This window comes from Eleutherodactylus coqui, chromosome 8 (assembly GCF_035609145.1).
Source record: "Eleutherodactylus coqui strain aEleCoq1 chromosome 8, aEleCoq1.hap1, whole genome shotgun sequence".
Lineage (NCBI taxonomy): Eukaryota > Metazoa > Chordata > Amphibia > Anura > Eleutherodactylidae > Eleutherodactylus > Eleutherodactylus coqui.
The window spans coordinates 148,095,696-148,115,794 of NC_089844.1; the positions used below are offsets into that span (position 1 = coordinate 148,095,696).

Below are 20,099 nucleotides of genomic sequence, written 5' to 3' on the forward strand. Positions count from 1 at the left end.
TAAAAGCGCCTGCCTGGAAAGATCTTCCTGTCCTGACTATGGCCACTGCCATAGACTCCTATGGGAGCCAATGACAGCAGCCAGAGAAGGAAGGTGGAAGGAAGTTTAGCAGTGTGTCTGCTAAACTCTCTCCCCCTACTATCCTCCCCTCCGTCTGTTTGCAATGGGAGGGGGCGGGGAGGGGGCATAAGCTTAGCTCCACCCCACACCATCCCATTGCAAACAGCCGGAGGGGAGGAGAGAGGAGGTGAGCCAGGGAGGCAAGGGGAAGACAGCTTAGCTCTGTCGTCCCCCCGCCCAACGGCATATATGCCGAGCCAGTGCAGCGCATGGTAGCATATTCACTCATGTGAATAAGCCCTTCTATTGTATGACTTTTTGATTGCTTTTTATTACATTTTTTCCTGGAGACGGTGGTGACTAAAGCGCAACTTTGTGGGGGGTTTTTTTCTGATGTTTACCGTGCTGGGTAAACAATGCCTTAGGACAGCTTCAGACGACCATATATCCGCCGGGTTTTCTCTGCAGGGGGATGAGGCTGTAAGAGCCGGGAGCAATGCACTGAGCCCCCGCCCCCTCTCTGCCCCTCGCCACTATTTGCAATGGTCGTCTTTATAAGCCCTTAGTTTGATAGATCAAACTTTTATGGACGCAGAGATGCCAAGGCAGAATATACAGTGTTCCAAGTGCAGGCATTAAGACAGACTTGATAGAGTACCTCCACACGGTGATCCCTTAATTTAGGACGCCCTTGTGTGAACAACTAAAGACGTGTAGCTCAACCCAGCAGTCCCAGACTTCAGGACGCTCAGGTGTGAGAGACATGATAATTAGTCAGTGTAAAATGTCTATGGATTTGTACTAAACTAGATGTATTACGCAGCTGTAGTGACTTTAACTCTTAGAGGCTAATGACTGCATAATTTCATTATAGTAATTGCTGGACAATGGCATGGTGAAAGATGTGTGTTATAATGTTAGCCTAATATAATATATATATATATATATATATATATATGTTCCACAAGCAGCCTCTGAGAGTTAAAAGTCTTAGTACTACATGTATACCTGTATTCAATACTGAGTGTTTCCCCAGTCCTTTCCCATCCCCCACACAGAAACTTCTCCAACAAAGAGATACTTTCAGTTTCAGTTTTGACCACATGTTGTTAAGACAAAGGCTCCTACTTGAGAGAGGTGGGGAGAGGGGGAGGCGGGGAATTCTATATAACCCAGCAAATAAGAATATATATATGTTACTGATGTAATCTGTTAAACGCCCATAAAGGGCAGGTGTTATGTCTTTCAATAAAAGAGGCTGTCTGGATGTTCCTGCCCAGAGAGCCATTTTGGACATGAGACTGATAACTTGTGTCTGATCTGGTCGATGATGTGTGCACACTATACAATTTTGGAAGCTACAGAATACCCCGAAACCTGCTGGAGGAAAATATGATCCATTTCACAGGTATGTGAATTAAAGACGAGTACCTCTGCACTGGGCCTTGGGAAAAACACACTCACGGTTCGCTCACGCTCCCTCTCTCTCTGGGGCTTACTCGTCGCTCATGCTAGAACAGTCAATCAAGGGAACCTCTCCTCTTCTTCCATTCTTCACTGCATGCAGCCAGCACTCTTGATCAGGAACCCAGAAGAATCTCAACCTCTGAAGAATGGACCCCTCAGAACTCCTTTCCCATTCTCAGACACTCACATTTATAGTCTCATACCACGTGACAGGACCTAAATTGATACATTCACAGGCAATTTGCAGGCCCTTGCAAACACTTAACCCATCACACGCTGCAGCTGTGCAATACACATAAGAGCATGACTAGACAGATTTGCACAGTACACCAACATAAGACATGACATGTATGACATTATGAAGTGAGCCAGGAAAGCATGTACTGGGCCACTACACAATCCTAACCCTGGGGCCGACCCAAAAAGTACCTCATATGGGCTGGGGCCTATTCTGTTAGGTATGTACCTTACAGAGCAGACTGCCAGGGGGGAGGCACCCGGTCCATGGTCTATTGGGCTCTGCCATGGCCTTCTGGATCGTGGTTTTTAAGGTAACATTTAAGCTCTCTGCTCTACCTCTGCTTTGTGGATGGTACGGGGGCATAAAAGGCCTGTTCTACCCCCAAGGCTTTCATTACTTTCTGTATCACTTCTCCTGTGGAGGGAGTACCTCGGTCACTCTCAGTTATCTCTAGTACACCGTACCTGAATACCACCTCAGATATCAGTTCTTGGCGGTCCTGAGCGGGAAAACCCCAGTCGATCAAATGAGGATAGGTTATCAATAAAAATAGCCCAGAAAAGCCCTTCAATCCACAATCAGGCTCTGGTGGTGGCTTATCTCCTAGGGAACAAAAGAATGGGGTATTAAAAATGAACATCCCTATCCGTCTTTTCCTTGACATCATCAGTCAGGTGACAGTTGAGCTACCCTAATACCCATTAGAGAGTCGTCTGGCCCTGCCGTTATCATCAGGTTTGGATGACTAAACTCTAATATGTATGGGGACCTTAGGCTTCCGTCACATGGGTGACACGAAAAAAAAGATTGCTCACCTATTCTGGTGGCACCCATCCATCGCTGCAGTCTTAGTACCTGCCACTTGGAACCCAGCGGAAGCGGTCGGCGATCATGTGCCATTCATTGCGCATTTGACCACTCAGCCATTTGTAGGAAGGTGATCGTGTGCCCGCTGACAGCGCTGGTATACACTGGGATCGCAGGTGAAGCTCCTGCCTACTAGCCGGCGCTTGGAATTGCAGGAGCAGCTCCTATTGATTTTAATAAAGGCTGTTGCTGCAGTTACAAGCGCCGGCCACTACACAGATGTCGGAGCAGCGGATCCCACTGCGACCCCAGTGTATATTAGTGCTGTTAGTGGGCGGTCAAACAACCATTGACAACCTATTCTGTGGATAGGTCAATAACCCTTTCCAATCAATTTTTGGATTGAGGGTTTCCTAGTGGGATTGTGATTTCTGCCGTTTTATATAACGGCGCCATCTACTGGCTAAATTCAGTAACTACATGATGGGATGTGTCGGAGCAGCCCGACAAGTGGCCGGCGGAATAATATAAGTATACACTGTCTAACAAGCATACATCTTCCGATATTGGAGCTGTACTGACTTCAGTGGTTAACATATTTCAATTTCTCCCACACAGTGAACGTCTTCAGACACCGTGCCGGAGTTCCACTTTTTTAGTCACCCAGTCTGCAAGAAAAATGTTATATAAAGTGATCACAAAGCTGTATGTGGCCCAAAACAGTTCCAACGGAAACTTCAGGCTGCCCCACAAAAACCGCACCGTCACACAGCTGCATCGATGGAGAAATAAAGAGATGGAGCTCAAAAGATGGGGCAGGAGTCTTCTTATTTCTTAAAAACATGGAAATTTGGTATCGCCGTATTCATACTGATCCACAAAATCAAGTTAACGTCATTTTTTCTGTACTATTGACGTCATGAAAACAAGACCCCTTAAGAACAGTGGGATTGTGTTTTTTCAGTTCATTTTATGGCACCCTTGTAAAATACATCTCGCCCTCACATGGCAGTGCCATCTGATACACGAGAGAGTTGTGTCTCAGTCGTAACATCTATACTCTTTTTTTATTTGGGAGACGCCATGTTCACATCAAAGCTGTTGACCCTCGTTCTAGTGGTCCAACCACAACCAATTTTGCTAGGTATGAAGAAATGTGGCTTTGGTGCCAGTTGGTGGAATGGGTTTGGTGGTAAAGTACAGGACGGAGAAACAATCTAGCATGCTGCAAAACACTGAATATAGGGTCTGAATACAAACTACTTCCCAACATACAACGTCCATTGAAAGGATGAGGCTGTGATATATGATCAGACAGAGCAATCCAATCCTGAGGCTCCGACTACTAGAGGGGAGGCTCAACTAGAAAGGTCCAGAAAACAAACCCGCATGCTTTAATTAAGCTGCGGGCGCCCATGAATAGCCTATGGGCGGCTTGAACTCCGAATCATCCGCGCAAGTGCCCCACGTGGATCCTGGGACATGAGCCCTAAAAGAGAATTCAAGTTTCTCACACACTATGCGAATAACTTCAGGATATTCCATAGACGGACCCGTACTGTCTATGCTGCCCCCATTGCATAATCCAGCCCCTCTCTCGATCGGTGATGTGAATGACATCTCCTACATCATCCACAGCACTGTCCGAATCTGATGCATGCGCCGTGGCCACAAACCAGCGCATGCGCAGAAAAAAAATCACTTGAGTGCATCCACAATAGGGCCCGGCGATCCCACACTGCAGCCCCACAGTCTTTCCGGTCTTTGTTTTGGACCGGCTACCACCTGATCACTGTAGCCAATTAGAGGCCTCAGTAGTCCGGTGTCCTTCTCCTGGCATAGATGCTGGTAGTGGATATGCCAGGAGAACAACAGCTGGCCCTTGCAGCGGTCAGGTGGTAGTCATTCCACAACACAGATCGGGAGGACTGGGGGGCTGCAGCGCTGGATCGCCGGGTCTGTCAGCGGATAAGTCCCTCTATGATGTTATTTTAGCATGCGCAGACATAAAGCCCCATTCACAGGAGCGCATTTTCAGTCCATATTTTTTACTGACTGAATACGGACGGCGCACAAACCCCCCTAATTTGTTGTATTCAGATGTGCGGTTTTTGGGGGTATTTTTTAAATGGGGACTTATGTTGCGCAAAAAAATTAAATAAAATCGAAATACGTCCTACTATATTCCATATTTACGGACCAAAATCATCCAATAAAGTCTATAAAGAACATTTTTTGCACGCTCCGTTTTCTGTGGATTGTGACAAAATGGACATCACATGGGCCTTCTTGCTTTATTTTTTTTTTCGCCCACACATGAAAAACAGCTGACACATGGATGCAGCATGGGCATAAGAATAAAACACACACGGACAACCCCTATACGGCCGGCTCCACACGGGCGAACACATATTTGCAAGCGATGGAACACTGTGAATTTGCGGAATGAGCAATGCTTTTTTTGCACGCGCATTGAAGCATCGTACTATATATTTGGCCCCGCAGGACATGTTCATTTGTGTGCGGCAAACAAAAACACCCCAATTGAAATGGCTAATTAGTTCCCGAGGTGTTCTTTTTCCAGTGCGATTACAGGGTTTCACGCATCTCCATGCGGATTGTGTGCCCCCATTGACTTCTATGGGGACCTGTGGTGCGCAAATGTGCAGAAAAATAGAGCAATGTTTTATCTTTCTTTTGCGGAAGCGAAATGTAAATGAAGTCATTGAGATCAGCGGGTTCTGTTCTCTGCATATTGCGGGGTGAAGCCAGCCTAACTGAATGGCTGCCCGTCTGGCCACATGGCATCGCCCGCCCTATATATATAGCGGGGTTATCTCTGCACTGACACACTGGATACATACATCCTCCTACGCACCAATAACCTCCGCACGCCGCGGTCAGGGGAAAAACTTTATCAGCACAACCTATTTTAAAAAAAAAATAGAATTTGAAGCAGCAAAATCTACAATGGAAAGCAGCAGCCGAGGCGAAACCGCAAGAGGCCAGCGGCGCGGTCTAGACACAGATAGACCCCACAGCGGTGCGCCTAGTGCCGGGTTATATGGCTGCACCCACCAGTAACACCACAGTGCACAACACCAAGGCTTGTATACACCGGTCAGTAAAAGGTCTCCGCAAATCCTTGAGTCATCCTCTTATGGAAAGATGATTCTTAGTCATATCTGGGCGGTGACCACTATGGGAGTTGTAGTGGCGGCCATATTGATTGTGACCCAACTTTCCCAGAAACAGAATGACTCAAGTCCATAGACTTTCATTGCCTCCATTCACCACGTGTTACGCACGGGAAAAAGGCGTGCAAAATACGCGGTGACAATACCCCTTGTGAATGAGACCTTATGTACACACATCACTTCTGCAGGAATTCTAGTTATTGTCCTAAACTACAGTTCCCAGCAGGCATTGCCAGACTGACAGTCTGACTAATCGCACACCGATCTGAATTTTAAAGATACAGAAACTTTTATAATCAAAAGCATAATTCAACCAGACAACATCAAAAGAATTGGCTAGAAGTATAACTCAACAGTATGTGAGCGCAGCACCCGTCCATATCAGTCCGCTGGTCGGCTTCAGTATAGAACACTGGCAGATGAGAGACGAATGGAAAGGCAGCAAAAAAAGGAATTCTAGTCCTGCTTAGGGAGATTAAAGGGGCTCTCCAGTTTTGTGTAAATAAAGTTAATTGAAGCAAGAACGGGACGTTCTACTGTTAGAGGAAAGACAGTTCCATCACCAACACAGAAGGATGTTCTTTACTGTAAGAGCAGTGTAACTGTGGGACACAAAATCCACAAACAGGGCCATCAACTAACTTTATTGGAGAAGCACAGATACAAGTAAAGCTTACATCACAGTGTAAGGAAAAGTTCTGCAACTTTCTAATATAGTTTGCATTTCAATTTTAAATATTCAATATTAAATATTCAAAATCTTTGCCTGCTGTCAGTGAATGGAAACATTGTTTATACCTCAAGGCTTATAAACCTGCCCTTGATCATGTGCTGCTCCTGGCATGTTACAATATATCAGAGCTCTCCCTTCTAGTGGGCGGTGCAGCTGTGTGAGCAGGATACGTTTTCAAACTCTGTGTTTGCATTCACTGAAAGCAAGCAGAGATTTTGAAAATTGTCAGCAAGCGATACACATGTATATTAGCAGTTGTAGACCTTTTCATTATACAGTAGCAAGAGTAATTCTGTAGAGACCTCTGGCAGGATGCACTCAGCATTAAGTACCCGATGGCGGCCGTCAGTTGGCTTTAAACAACCTCATTTTCTCAGCAAGGAGCTGGGATCAGAAAAAAAATCTGATACAGTCCAAAGCCGATCTCCTCCTCCATCAGGGGCGAGAATAAACTGACTTCTTCGTTAAAATAGCAAGGGAGGGTCCTGCTGCCCAGATACCCGATGAGCGCCTCTATGACCTGTAGTAAACGGTCGGCTATACTAGACTCTGACCAATCAGATGAGTCCTTACTGACATGGAGAAGAACATGTCTTAGATGGGTTAAAGACAGTTGGCCAAGTTCTGAGCGCTGATGGCCGATATTCTTTAACATGTGTAGGCGCTTCTTCTGAATCGTTGCTGTCTAGGCCCTGGAGGCGGAGAATCTCCTCGCGGTAAAAGGTCCTTCGCCAGGGGTTTTCGGACGGGGCGGTAGAGTGGGGGTATGCCAGCAGGATAATGTCTTTGGTTTAAGCCTCCAGCCTAAGGTCATGAGCACAACAACCGGCCAAACATTGCACTCAAGGACCGTCCCGATCGATGGCCAGTTAATGGACGATGTGATGGTCTTGTGCAAGGACTCCACGATTATCCTGGTAGAAAGGTAGCCCCCCAACATATACCTGTCCCATGGACTAAGCCCCCAGACTGTATGCTCCAGAATAACCCTTTTAATTATCCAAAATAGAGGGTCATTGAGATGGTCCACAGATCCGGTTCAAGTATTAGAGGCAACAATACGTAAGCCTGGTCCAAACTGGTAACGGGGAGGCCATTACCCAGGGAACCCCCCCAACTGCATGGCGAACAAAGGCATTTCGGGGTGCTTTGCCTTCAGAAAGTCCTGTAGCTCGCTAACAAAGTCCAGCAGCAGCTGTCTGGCCACTTGGGTCTTGTCGTCGGGCACAACTGCTTTGTGGGTGTAGTAATGCAGGAGGGTCTCCTGTACGGTGAGGCACATAGGGGTCTTCTCAGCAGCAGGGGGTTGTGGAGGATCACTGCTCGAAGCTGCGACATCTGGAAGGATGGAAAGAAAAGAATCAGGCTCTCCTTCGCTCCATCTCTTGCTATAAAAGGAACCGGTCAACTCCGAAAAGCACCGAAAACTAAGTTATAGTGTGTGGGGAGGCGGCGGGAGTCAGGGGGGATGTATTACCTTTACTCACCTACTCCTGCACTGCTCCACTCACCTGCTCCTAGTAAAGTCCGCACGCAGTCAAAAAAATAGGACCATTTTCAGACCGCTATGCGAACACAGTCCCATAGGCTTCCAGGGGAGAGCGTGTGCACAGCAGTTTGAAAAGAGCTTGGACACGGCAGGAGGAACAAAAAGAAAAATACATTTTTTTGACTCTCCCAAGGTGTCCACGATCCGTCCAAAAATCTGACTCTTTTCAAACTGCTGTGCCTCCCCCAGATTCTCAGGGGCGTAGCATTTAGGAATATGTAGCGTTCACGCTCCCTAAGGGACATTCATAGAAGATTAGACGACAGTTTCTCACACAAAAAAGCAGCAATTTTTTGCACGTGGGGATCTGAGCAAAAACGTGCAACTTTTTCACTTTCTATGCCACCGACTACCAATTATTTTTTAAAGAGCGTGGCTTGTCAGAAAGGGGGCGTGGCTAGCACAGAGACACATTTATGTATAATATACGCCGGTGTAAACTATACCAGAAATGAACACCAGATCGGATCCTGCATACATTTCTGATTAGGTGCATGGAGGAGCTGAGATGTGCCTAATATATGAAGAGTTGTGCTCCTACTCATGTATTAGGTGCGTCATGCCCCGGTGGAAATATTAAGACCAGCACTTGAAATACGGGGCTTAATACAATTTCCCCGGTGTTGTAGTCTGAAGTAGAAATAAACCAGGAGATTTCTGTTAGCAGCTTTGGGTATGACTGGAGTAGAGATGTGATATAGCATATTATATATGATATTATATCCACTGGTGAGGACACTTTCGGTTCCTCTGCTGACCTGTGACAGGCGGGTCGGGCTCGGGTGCTGCTAATGCACTGCTCAAGTCCGGGCAGGTTGCTTTTCACAGACGTTTGGGGGAGGCCTTCATCGGAACGGCTTCCTTCCAGCTTTCTTCTATGGTTTTCTCTTCCACTTTCTCCTCGGGGGCGATGCTGCTCGGTGAATCAGCTGCAGACAATAGGAGTAGAATTAGCCATAATCATGTGCAGAGTCAGCTTTACAGCAATGGCTCATTTAAAGGGACCATGACCCAAAATGCATATGTATTTTTCATCTACACAGTGCCAAATTTGAAATCTCCTTTAATGTGGTCTTTCCCATTAATGACATTCTTCCCTTTTTTACACGAAAGGCAATATATGTTTGATCACTGGGGGTCCAACTGCTGGAACTCCCAGCGATCCTGAGACTAGCTCATCCGAATGCCCCATATGAATAGAGCAGCAGTGCGTATGTTGAACCGCTCCCCCGTTCCCTGCTACTATGGGAAGAAGGGGATGGCTGTCCTTGGCAATCTCCTTCTGTCCCATAGAAGTGAATGAGACAGTAGTCATGCCTGTCCATCGCCACTCCATTCATGTGAGGCATCTGGGTGCACCAGGCTCAGAGTCGCTGAGGGTCCCAGCAGTCAGACATGTATCCCCTATTCTGTAGACAGGGAATAGAGCTCTGAAGGGCTAAAACCCCTTTGAGTATAATTTACCACTTACATATAATTCCTGAGTTATATCATGTCTTATACTCCAGTCACACATAAAGCGGCAAAAAGGGGGGCAGCTTTTTGCCACAAACGGCTAATCGCACCGCGGGAACTTCTTTTTGCCATACTTGGCCAATCGCAAGGCGGACACCTTTTTTTCATTTCCCCACATGGCCAATCGCACTGCGGGCACCTTTTTTATAGTTCACTACACACGGCCAATCGCACTGCGGGCACCTTTTTTATAGTTCGCTACACACGGCCAATCGCACTGCGGGCACCTTTTTTTTGTTCACCACATGCAGCCAATTGCACCGCATTGAGATGCGGCAGATGTCAGTCTGGAGGCAATGGGTCCCAGAGAAAAACACATAGTGTCCCAGTAAAAATAACACCCCCAGTAGTAATAGTACCCCCTAGTGGCCCCAGTAGTAATAATGCCCCCATAGTAGCCCTAGTAGTAATAATACTCCATAGTGACCTAAGTAGTAATAATGGCCCCCATAGTGATCCCAGTAGTAATAATAACCCCATTGTGGCCCCAGTAGTAATAATGCCCCCATAGTGATCCCAGTAGTAATAATAACCCCATTGTGGCACCAGTAGTAATAATACCCCTATAGTGGCCCCAGTAGTAATAATGCCCATATAGTGGCCCCAGTAGTAATACTGCCCTCATTGTAGCCCCAGTAGTAATAATGCCCCCATAGTGGTCCCAGTAGTAATAATGCCCCTATAGTGGCCTCAGTAGTAATACCCTCCTAGTGGCCCTAGTACTAATAATACCCCTATAGTGGCCCCAGTAGTAATAATGGCCACCATAGTGGACCCTGTAGTTTTAATGTCCCCATAGTGGCCCTAGTAGTAATAAGGACCCCATAGTGTCCCCAGTAGTAATAATACCCCCATAGTGGCCCCAGTAGTAATAATGCCCCCATAATAGCCCTAGTAGTAATAATACCCCCATAGTGGCCCCAGTAGTAATAATGCCCCCATAATAGCCCTAGTAGTAATAATACCCCCATAGTGACCCCAGTAGTAATAATACCCCCATAGTGGCCCCATGGTGACCCCAGTAGTAATAATACCCCCATAGTGACCCCAGTAGTAATAGTGGCCCCATAGTGACCCCAGTAGTAATAGCAGCCCCCATAGTGGCCCCATTGTGACCCCAGTAGTAATAATACCCCCATAGTGACCCCAGTAGTAATAGTGGCCCCATAGTGACCCCAGTAGTAATAGTGGCCCCCTTAGTGACCCCAGTAGTAATAATGCCCCCATATCACCCCTCTTTGACGTTCTCTCTGGATGTGGCTGGTGTTTTTTAGCATGAAGTAGCTGACAATCAGGAATATTGGAGATTCAGAACCCCTTACCCAGCAAACTGTGAGTACGAGGTAAGAGCCGGGGGTCTGGTTGCTGATGGTAGTGGGGGTCTGCTAATTATAATTATAGATCCCCACCGTACGGCCCCCAAAGAAAGGAATTGGCCCGTACTGCCCCTTATTATGTCCTTTACGGGGTCGGCAGGACAACTAGCCGCGTTACGCCATATTACGGACGCGTTCTCCCTACAAGCGTTACTCTGAGGGCCTTACTATTATATGGTAACTTCTATTTAGCACAGCTGAGGATTTGTTACAGATGCAGTCAGAGCCGACGATCAGCTGTGAATTCTACTGGATGGCAGTAAAGTAAAGCGGCAGAAAAAAATGGGAGAAAAATAAAAATCCGTAATAAAAAATAGTAATAAAAAACATCTTTTGCGCACTTTTCCTCTTTTGTTAAATAAATAAAAACTCGCATTCGGTATTGTCGCATCCGTAATGATCTGTACAATAAATGGAACCGACTTCTGATCCCGCACGGCAAACGGGGTAAAAAAATGAACGCACAAAAAAATAACAGAGCCCAAATTCTTTTTGAGTCATTTTGCCTCCCCAAGAAAACACAATAAAAGTGATAAAAAAAACACATGTAGCCCAAAGTGGTCCCATTGAAAACTGCACCTCGTCACCGAGCCCCACTGGTCAAAAATAAAGTTATGTGATTTTGAATGCAGCGCTCTAAAACGAAGACCTTCCAAATAGGAATCAATGTTATGGCTTTTAAAGAGCGGAGATGAAAATCCCCCCCAAAATCGTCGCCTCCTTAAGCCTAAACTAGGTTGTGTCACTAAGGGGTTAATGCCTTTAACTTGATGCACAACAACACTGGCAGCCCTGGAGACGGCACATGGCAGATCACCGTAGCAACAGAATGTCCAGAGATCTCACCCGGCGGCCATCTTGTGTCGGCTGAGCTGGACAGCATGCAGATGACTGGTGCAGGTATGTAGCTCCTCCCTCAGCGCTGAGGCCTCGCCCACACATGGCGTAGCTGGTAAAATGGGCACATCTGGGCACGGTGGGGCAGATTTACTGAAGGCCTTCAGTGTTTTGGCGTACAACAGCTGGACATGATGTTGCGCAGCATCTTGTGCGCCGTGCGGGGGACTTTTTACACTTTCTTACACCGGCCACACTACTTTTAAGAGAGTGGGCGTGGCTTCACATGAGGGGGCGGGGCTGCTCACGGCCATCGCATTTGTTTTTACACCAAAAACTGGTGTAAATTTATCTTTGGCGCACAGACAGACGGAAAATACCCCAACTGTATTAGGAGGAGCGAGCGCTCTGTACATTTAGGACGCTTCCCGCCGGCACGATGTTTCCTTAGACCGGCGTACGACGTCGCTGAGTAAATCTGCTCCCTGAAAAGCCCTAAATACAGTTTGTGGTTTGTATAGAGGCGATCCCACGCCATACAATGCGTCAGACGGAGACAGCGTGAACACTGAGCGTGGCTGTTAACCCTTTAAATGCCGTTATCACTCCTGACCATGGCATTTAACCCCTTAATGACATGGCCCCTTTTTCTTTTTCCATTTTCATGTTTTCCTCCCCCCTTTATCATAACTCCTTTATTTATCCATCGACGTCGCTGTTTAAGGGCTTGTTGTTTTTTGTGGGACGAGTTGTATTTTTCAATGGTGCCATTTAAAGTACCATATAATGTACTGAAAAACTTTTAAAAACTTCTAAGTGGAGTAAAATAAAAAAAAATGACATTTCGGCATCTTTTAGTGCGTCTTGTTTCTACGGCGCACAAACGGCAACAAAAACGACATGAAAACTTCATTCCATGGGTCGGTACGATTACTGCGATACCAAACTTGTATAGCTTTTTTTTTACTATACTCCTCTTTTTTTTTTCAAAGACTTTTAATTTTTTTCAATTATTTTCTGCGATCATTTTGTGCGCGCGATAACTTTTTTATCTTTGCGTTGACGTCGTTGAACAAGGGCTCATTTTTTGCGGGATGTTCTGTAGTTTCTGATAGTACCAATTTGGAATGCATACGACTTTTTGATCGCTTTTTATTGCGTTTTTTCTGGGAGACAGGGTAACTAAAAAAGTACATTTCTGGCGTTCTTTATTTTATTTTTCGGACGACGTTCACCGTGCGGGAAAAATAATGCACTACTTTGATAGTTCAGACTTTTGCGGACGCGGCGATACCAAATACATATTTTTATTGTATGATTTAGATTTTTTAATAATAGATATGGCAAAAGGCGGGTGATTTAAACTTTGACAATTTTTTTTTTTTACAATTAAAAAAACTTTATTGATTTTTAAAAAAAATTACTTTGAAGTTCCCCTGGGGGACTTTAACATGCGATGCTTTGATCGCTCCTGCAGTATGATGTAATGTGGGACCCTCGAACATCGTTCGGGGGATTTAAATGCCGCTGTCAGAATTGACAGCGGCATTTAAATGGTTAATAGCCGCGATCGGCCGCACGGCTATTGCCCGCGGTGTCAGCTGTTATAAACAGCTGACACCCGCACTGTATGAAGAGAGGTCGCCACGCGGCTCCATGACGTACCGGTACGTCATGGAGCAGGAAGGGGTTAAATGCCCCAATCACTATTCCGGGGTCCCAAACGCCCCTCCACTTCCCACCTGCAATGAGATCATGAGGCGCCATCCGGTTGCATGGCTGCGAAGGCATGCCTGTAGTGTGGCTGGAAAGACTGCCTGTCAAAACATAGTATAATGCAATACTATGATATCTTATTATACTCTATGAGCGAGCTAAAGACCGCAAGTTCAAAACCCCTATGGTGACTAAAAAAATGTAAACAGGAGTTTAAAAAAGTTGTATTAATTTGCAAAACTAAAAGGTATTAAAAGTTAAAATAAAACCCTTTGTAATTTTTTTATACAAAATTTAAAAAAATTATATATATGTGTGTGTGTGTGTGTGTGTGTCTGTGTGTGTGTCTGTGTGTGTGTGTGTGTGTGTGTGTGTGTGTGATATGGTTGCTTCCGTAAAAGTCCAATCAAAGAAATGTATTATTCATCTCACATGATGGAACGTCGTCAGAAAAAAAAAATAAACATCAGAATTGCATATTTTTGGTCAAATTGTCTCCAGGAGAAAAATGAAAATAAAGTAAATCATAAAGTCATATGTGCTCCGTAATGGAGCTAATAGGAAGTACAGGACACCCCTCAAAAAGACAAACCAAACCATATAAGCCTGGTATTGTCGTCATCGTACTGACCCATAGAATAAAGTTATTTTATTTTTGTCAAAGTGTGCATGCCGTAAAAATAAGTCCCCCCACCCCCAAAGATAGTGGAATATTTTTTTATATGTCACCCCAATTAGAAATTTTTAGTATTTACCTGTCCGTTGTCTTTGGATACGACAAATCTCAGCTTCTTCTCGTCCCGCAGGCGCAGTAGAGCTTGTCAGCTGGTTGGGTCCTCGAGAATGCGCAGTCCGCTCACCCCACGGCTCCCGCTGATAGTACAGACCTGAAAATAAACAGAACAGCAGCTTCCACCTGCCAACCGTCCCCCTGCTGAAGGGTAAGTTTGGAATGAGGGGCTTATGTATGTGACTGTTTATGTGCCAAGGGGGGGGGGCTATCACAGTAATTTGTCGTGGTAGAGGGTGCACTATTACAGTGATCGAGAACCTATGACACGTGTCTCAGCACTGACACGCGTAGCCATGTTTGTTGACACGCCGCCGCATACAGAGAAGTATGGGGCCGCATGCCGAGAACCGAAAAGAATGTTTCATCCTCGGCTCCTGCACGGCCAGGTGTCACTCACTGCTCCGCTGCCCCTTTTGTGTCCTCTGCAGAGCATAGGGGACATGGAGGAGCGCTGAACATCGCCCAACGCGGGGGCACTGTCAAGTATTGTAGAGACGCGCCGGTGCTCACTCCCTACAACGGAGGACCGCAGTGGGACCGGAGATTGCAGCACAAGGCTGCCCCCACCACTGCTGTGTGCCCGCTGTCAGCCGCCATCCATAGAGTCCGGAGCTGTAGGGACGGGACAGACTACGAAGCTGCAGGCAATCGGAAGCTAGGGGTGTGACAGGGGCATTCCCTCCTGCTAAGTGCTGTCACACCCCTAGCTTCCGGTGTCGACAAGGTACAACAGTACCCACAGCGGCACCTTGTCACACATCTTCTGGTCTTATCCACTAATCATGCCTTATTGGCAGGAAGTATAAGCACGTATCAAAAAAGTTACAAATCTAACTGTACCTGTTGTCCCAAAACTCGCTCTACTGATTATTGGTTTCAATAGAATTCACCCAGCATACAAAAAATTGATAGGCCATGTCCTATTAGGTGCCAAATTGCTTTTTTTCCAAAAATTGGAAATCTGAGGCCCAACTGTTTGTCAAAGATCTAATTAGTAGTGATAAGCGAGCACGCTCGTTTAAGGCTGATGCTCGAGAGGGCATCGGTCTTTTTGAGTAACTGCTTACTTGTCCGAGCACCTTGTGGGGAAGCGGTGGGAGGAGCAGGGGGGAGAGTGAGAGAGATCTCTCTTTCTCCCCCCGGCTCCCAGTCACCCCCCACCCCCGCATGGTGCTCAGACTAGTAAGCAGTTACTCGAAAAGACCGATGCTCTCTTGAGCATCAGCCTTAAACAAGCGTGCTGGCTCATCTCTACTAATTAGCTTGATTTTAGAACATAGTTTATACGAGAAAATACTAGCCCTTTGAAATAATGCAATTTCAAAATATCAGAAAATGTGGAACCCATGGATAGTACAATTCTGTCCTTCAAGTGTCTTCTCTCATTCTATTACTTCGTTTTTTCCCAGTTTACAAACAGATGGGAGTGATCCTTGTATTGTCCCTCAATGTATTTATACATAGTTATTTGGTCGCCTCTTAACCGTCTTTTTTCCAGGGTGAATAATCCTAATTTTGATAGCCTCACTGAGTATTCCGGTCCTCTCAGTCCATTTATTGATTTAGTTGCCCTGCTTTGGACCCCTTTAAGCACTGCAACAGCTTTCCTGAGCACCACTGTCCAGAACTGTAGAAGGTATTCCATATGAGGCCTGACAAGTGCCTTATATATCAGAAGATATATCATGTGGCTTGGGATGTCACAAAAATGGGTGTCTTTAAAAAGAAAGCTTCCTTAAGCTCTGAGGGTCAGCCTATGGATGGCCCCCTCAAAAAGGACAGAAAAAAACACAAAAAGAGCAAAAATGTAAAAAAATGTGCTATAAAAGCATAAAGCAAAAAAAAGTAAACCCAAAAAAACCAAGCAGAAACCCTGAGGGTCGATTCCGTTAAAGGGCCTCCTTAAAAACAAAGCCTGAAAGCTTGATGGAGCCCTGAGGTTCGGCCTCTAGACAGGTCTACTCAAAAAGCACAAAAAGTGCAAGAAAACGTGCCTGAAAGCACAGAAAGAAAAAGCAAGCAAAAAAAAAAACAACGGGTGTCACTTGGCTCGGCTGTCATGTGGCTCAGGTTGTCACTTGGCTCCGTTATGTCACGTGGCTCGGGATGTCACTTGGCTCGGCTGTCATGTGGCTCGGGTTGTCACTTGGCTCGTCTGTCATGTGGCTCAGGATGTCACAAAATTTAGTTTCCTTAAAAAGAAAGCTTGCTGAAGCTCTGAGGGTCAGCCTATGGATGGCCCCCTCAAAAGGGACAGAAAAAAAAACACAAAGAGCAAAAATGTAAAAAAATGTGCTATAAAAGCATAAAGCAAAAAAAAGTAAACCCCAAAAAACCAAGCAGAAACCCTGAGGGTCGATTCCGTTGAAGGGCCTCCTTAAAAACAAAGCCTGAAAGCTTGATGGAGCCCTGAGGGTCGGCCTCTAGACGGGTCTACTCAAAAAGCACAAAAAGTGCAAGAAAACGTGCCTGAAAGCACAGAAAGAAAAAGCAAGCAAAAAAAAACCAATGGGTGTCACTTGGCTCGGCTGTCATGTGGCTCGGGTTGTCACTTGGCTCGTCTGTCATGTGGCTCAGGATGTCACAAAATTTAGTTTACTTAAAAAGAAAGCTTGCTGAAGCTCTGAGGGTCAGCCTATGGATGGCCCCCTCAAAAAGAACAGAAAAAAACACAAAAAGAGCAAAAATGTAAAAAAAATGTGCTATAAAAGCATAAAGCAAAAAAAAGTAAACCAAAAAAAAAACAAGCAGAAACCCCGAGGGTCGATTCCGTTGAAGGGCCTCCTTAAAAACAAAGCCTGAAAGCTTGATGGAGCCCTGAGGGTCGGCCTCTAGACGGGTCTACTCAAAAAGCACAAAAAGTGCAAGAAAACGTGCCTGAAAGCACAGAAAAAAAAAGCAGGCAAAAAAAACCCAACGGGTGTCACTTGGCTCGGCTGTCATGTGGCTCGGGTTGTCACTTGGCTCCGTTATGTCACGTGGCTCGGAATGTCACTTGGCTCGGCTGTCATGTGGCTCGGGTTGTCACTTAGCTCGTCTGTCATGTGGCTCAGGATGTCACAAAATTTAGTTTCCTTAAAAAGAAAGCTTGCTGAAGCTCTGAGGGTCAGCCTATGGATGGCCCCCTCAAAAGGGACAGAAAAAAACACAAAAAGAGCAAAAATGTAAAAAAATGTGCTATAAAAGCATAAAGCAAAAAAAAAGTAAACCCAAAAAAAACAAGCAGAAACCCTGAGGGTCGATTCCGTTGAAGGGCCTCCTTAAAAACAAAGCCTGAAAGCTTGATGGAGCCCTGAGGGTCGGCCTCTAGACGGGTCTACTCAAAAAGCACAAAAAGTGCAAGAAAACGTGCCTAAAAGCACAGAAAGAAAAAGCAAGCAAAAAAAAAACAACGGGTGTCACTTGGCTCGGCTGTCATGTGGCTCGGGTTGTCACTTGGCTCCGTTATGTCACGTGGCTCGGGATGTCACTTGGCTCGGCTGTCATGTGGCTCGGGTTGTCACTTGACTCGTTTGTCATGTGGCTCAGGATGTCACAAAATTTAGTTTCCTTAAAAAGAAAGCTTGCTGAAGCTCTGAGGGTCAGCCTATGGATGGCCCCCTCAAAAAGGACAGAAAAAAACACAAAAAGAGCAAAAATGTAAAAAAATGTGCTATAAAAGCATAAAGCAAAAAAAAGTAAACCAAAAAAAAAACAAGCAGAAACCCTGAGGGTCGATTCCGTTGAAGGGCCTCCTTAAAAACAAAGCCTGAAAGCTTGATGGAGCCCTGAGGGTCGGCCTCTAGACGGGTCTACTCAAAAAGCACAAAAAGTGCAAGAAAACGTGCCTGAAAGCACAGAAAGAAAAAGCAAGCAAAAAAAAACAACGGGTGTCACTTGGCTCGGCTGTCATGTGGCTCGGGTTGTCACTTGGCTCCGTTATGTCACGTGGCTCGGGATGTCACTTGGCTCGGCTGTCATGTGGCTCGGGTTGTCACTTGGCTCGTCTGTCATGTGGCTCAGGATGTCACAAAATTTAGTTTCCTTAAAAAGAAAGCTTGCTGAAGCTCTGAGGGTCAGCCTATGGATGGCCCCCTCAAAAAGGACAGAAAAAAACACAAAAAGAGCAAAAATGTAAAAAAATGTGCTATAAAAGCATAAAGCAAAAAAAAGTAAACCAAAAAAAAAACAAGCAGAAACCCTGAGGGTCGATTCCGTTGAAGGGCCTCCTTAAAAACAAAGCCTGAAAGCTTGATGGAGCCCTGAGGGTCGGCCTCTAGACGGGTCTACTCAAAAAGCACAAAAAGTGCAAGAAAACGTGCCTGAAAGCACAGAAAGAAAAAGCAAGCAAAAAAAAACAACGGGTGTCACTTGGCTCGGCTGTCATGTGGCTCGGGTTGTCACTTGGCTCCGTTATGTCACGTGGCTCGGGATGTCACTTGGCTCGGCTGTCATGTGGCTCGGGTTGTCACTTGGCTCGTCTGTCATGTGGCTCAGGATGTCTCAAAATTTAGTTTCCTTAAAAAGAAAGCTTGCTGAAGCTCTGAGGGTCAGTCTATGGATGGCCCCCTCAAAAAGGACAGAAAAAAACACAAAAAGAGCAAAAATGTAAAAAAATGTGCTATAAAAGCATAAAGCAAAAAAAAGTAAACCAAAAAAAAACAAGCAGAAACCCTGAGGGTCGATTCCGTTGAAGGGCCTCCTTAAAAACAAAGCCTGAAAGCTTGATGGAGCCCTGAGGGTCGGCCTCTAGATGGGTCTACTCAAAAAGCACAAAAAGTGCAAGAAAACGTGCCTGAAAGCACAGAAAGAAAAAGCAAGCAAAATAAAACAACGGGTGTCACTTGGCTCGGCTGTCATGTGGCTCGGGTTGTCACTTGGCTCCGTTATGTCACCTGGCTCGGGATGTCACTTGGCTCGGCTGTCATGTGGCTCGGGTTGTCACTTGGCTCGTCTGTCATGTGGCTCAGGATGTCACAAAATTTAGTTTCCTTAAAAAGAAAGCTTGCTGAAGCTCTGAGGGTCAGTCTATGGATGGCCCCCTCAAAAAGGACAGAAAAAAACACAAAAAGAGCAAAAATGTAAAAAAATGTGCTATAAAAGCATAAAGCAAAAAAAAGTAAACCAAAAAAAAAACAAGCAGAAACCCTGAGGGTCGATTCCGTTGAAGGGCCTCCTTAAAAACAAAGCCTGAAAGCTTGATGGAGCCCTGAGGGTCGGCCTCTAGACGGGTCTACTCAAAAAGCACAAAAAGTGCAAGAAAACGTGCCTGAAAGCACAGAAAGAAAAAGCAAGCAAAAAAAAACAACGGGTGTCACTTGGCTCGGCTGTCATGTGGCTCGGGTTGTCACTTGGCTCCGTTATGTCACGTGGCTCGGGATGTCACTTGGCTCGGCTGTCATGTGGCTCGGGTTGTCACTTGGCTCGTCTGTCATGTGGCTCAGGATGTCACAAAATTTAGTTTCCTTAAAAAGAAAGCTTGCTGAAGCTCTGAGGGTCAGCCTATGGATGGCCCCCTCAAAAAGGACAGAAAAAAACACAAAAAGAGCAAAAATGTAAAAAAATGTGCTATAAAAGCATAAAGCAAAAAAAAGTAAACCAAAAAAAAAACAAGCAGAAACCCTGAGGGTCGATTCCGTTGAAGGGCCTCCTTAAAAACAAAGCCTGAAAGCTTGATGGAGCCCTGAGGGTCGGCCTCTAGACGGGTCTACTCAAAAAGCACAAAAAGTGCAAGAAAACGTGCCTGAAAGCACAGAAAGAAAAAGCAAGCAAAAAAAAACAACGGGTGTCACTTGGCTCGGCTGTCATGTGGCTCGGGTTGTCACTTGG

General features: G+C 45.7%; 1 long non-coding RNA gene and 1 pseudogene across 1 annotated transcript in view; one reads left to right on the forward strand and one right to left on the reverse strand.

Moving 5' to 3' along the window:
• Window positions 1-20,099, forward strand: part of LOC136576984 (uncharacterized) — a 248,318-nt gene that overhangs the window by 13,633 nt on the left and 214,586 nt on the right. The window lies entirely within an intron of this gene.
• LOC136576981 (mitochondrial dynamics protein MID49-like) overlaps window positions 6,543-20,099 on the reverse strand; it is a 104,047-nt pseudogene continuing 90,490 nt past the window's right edge.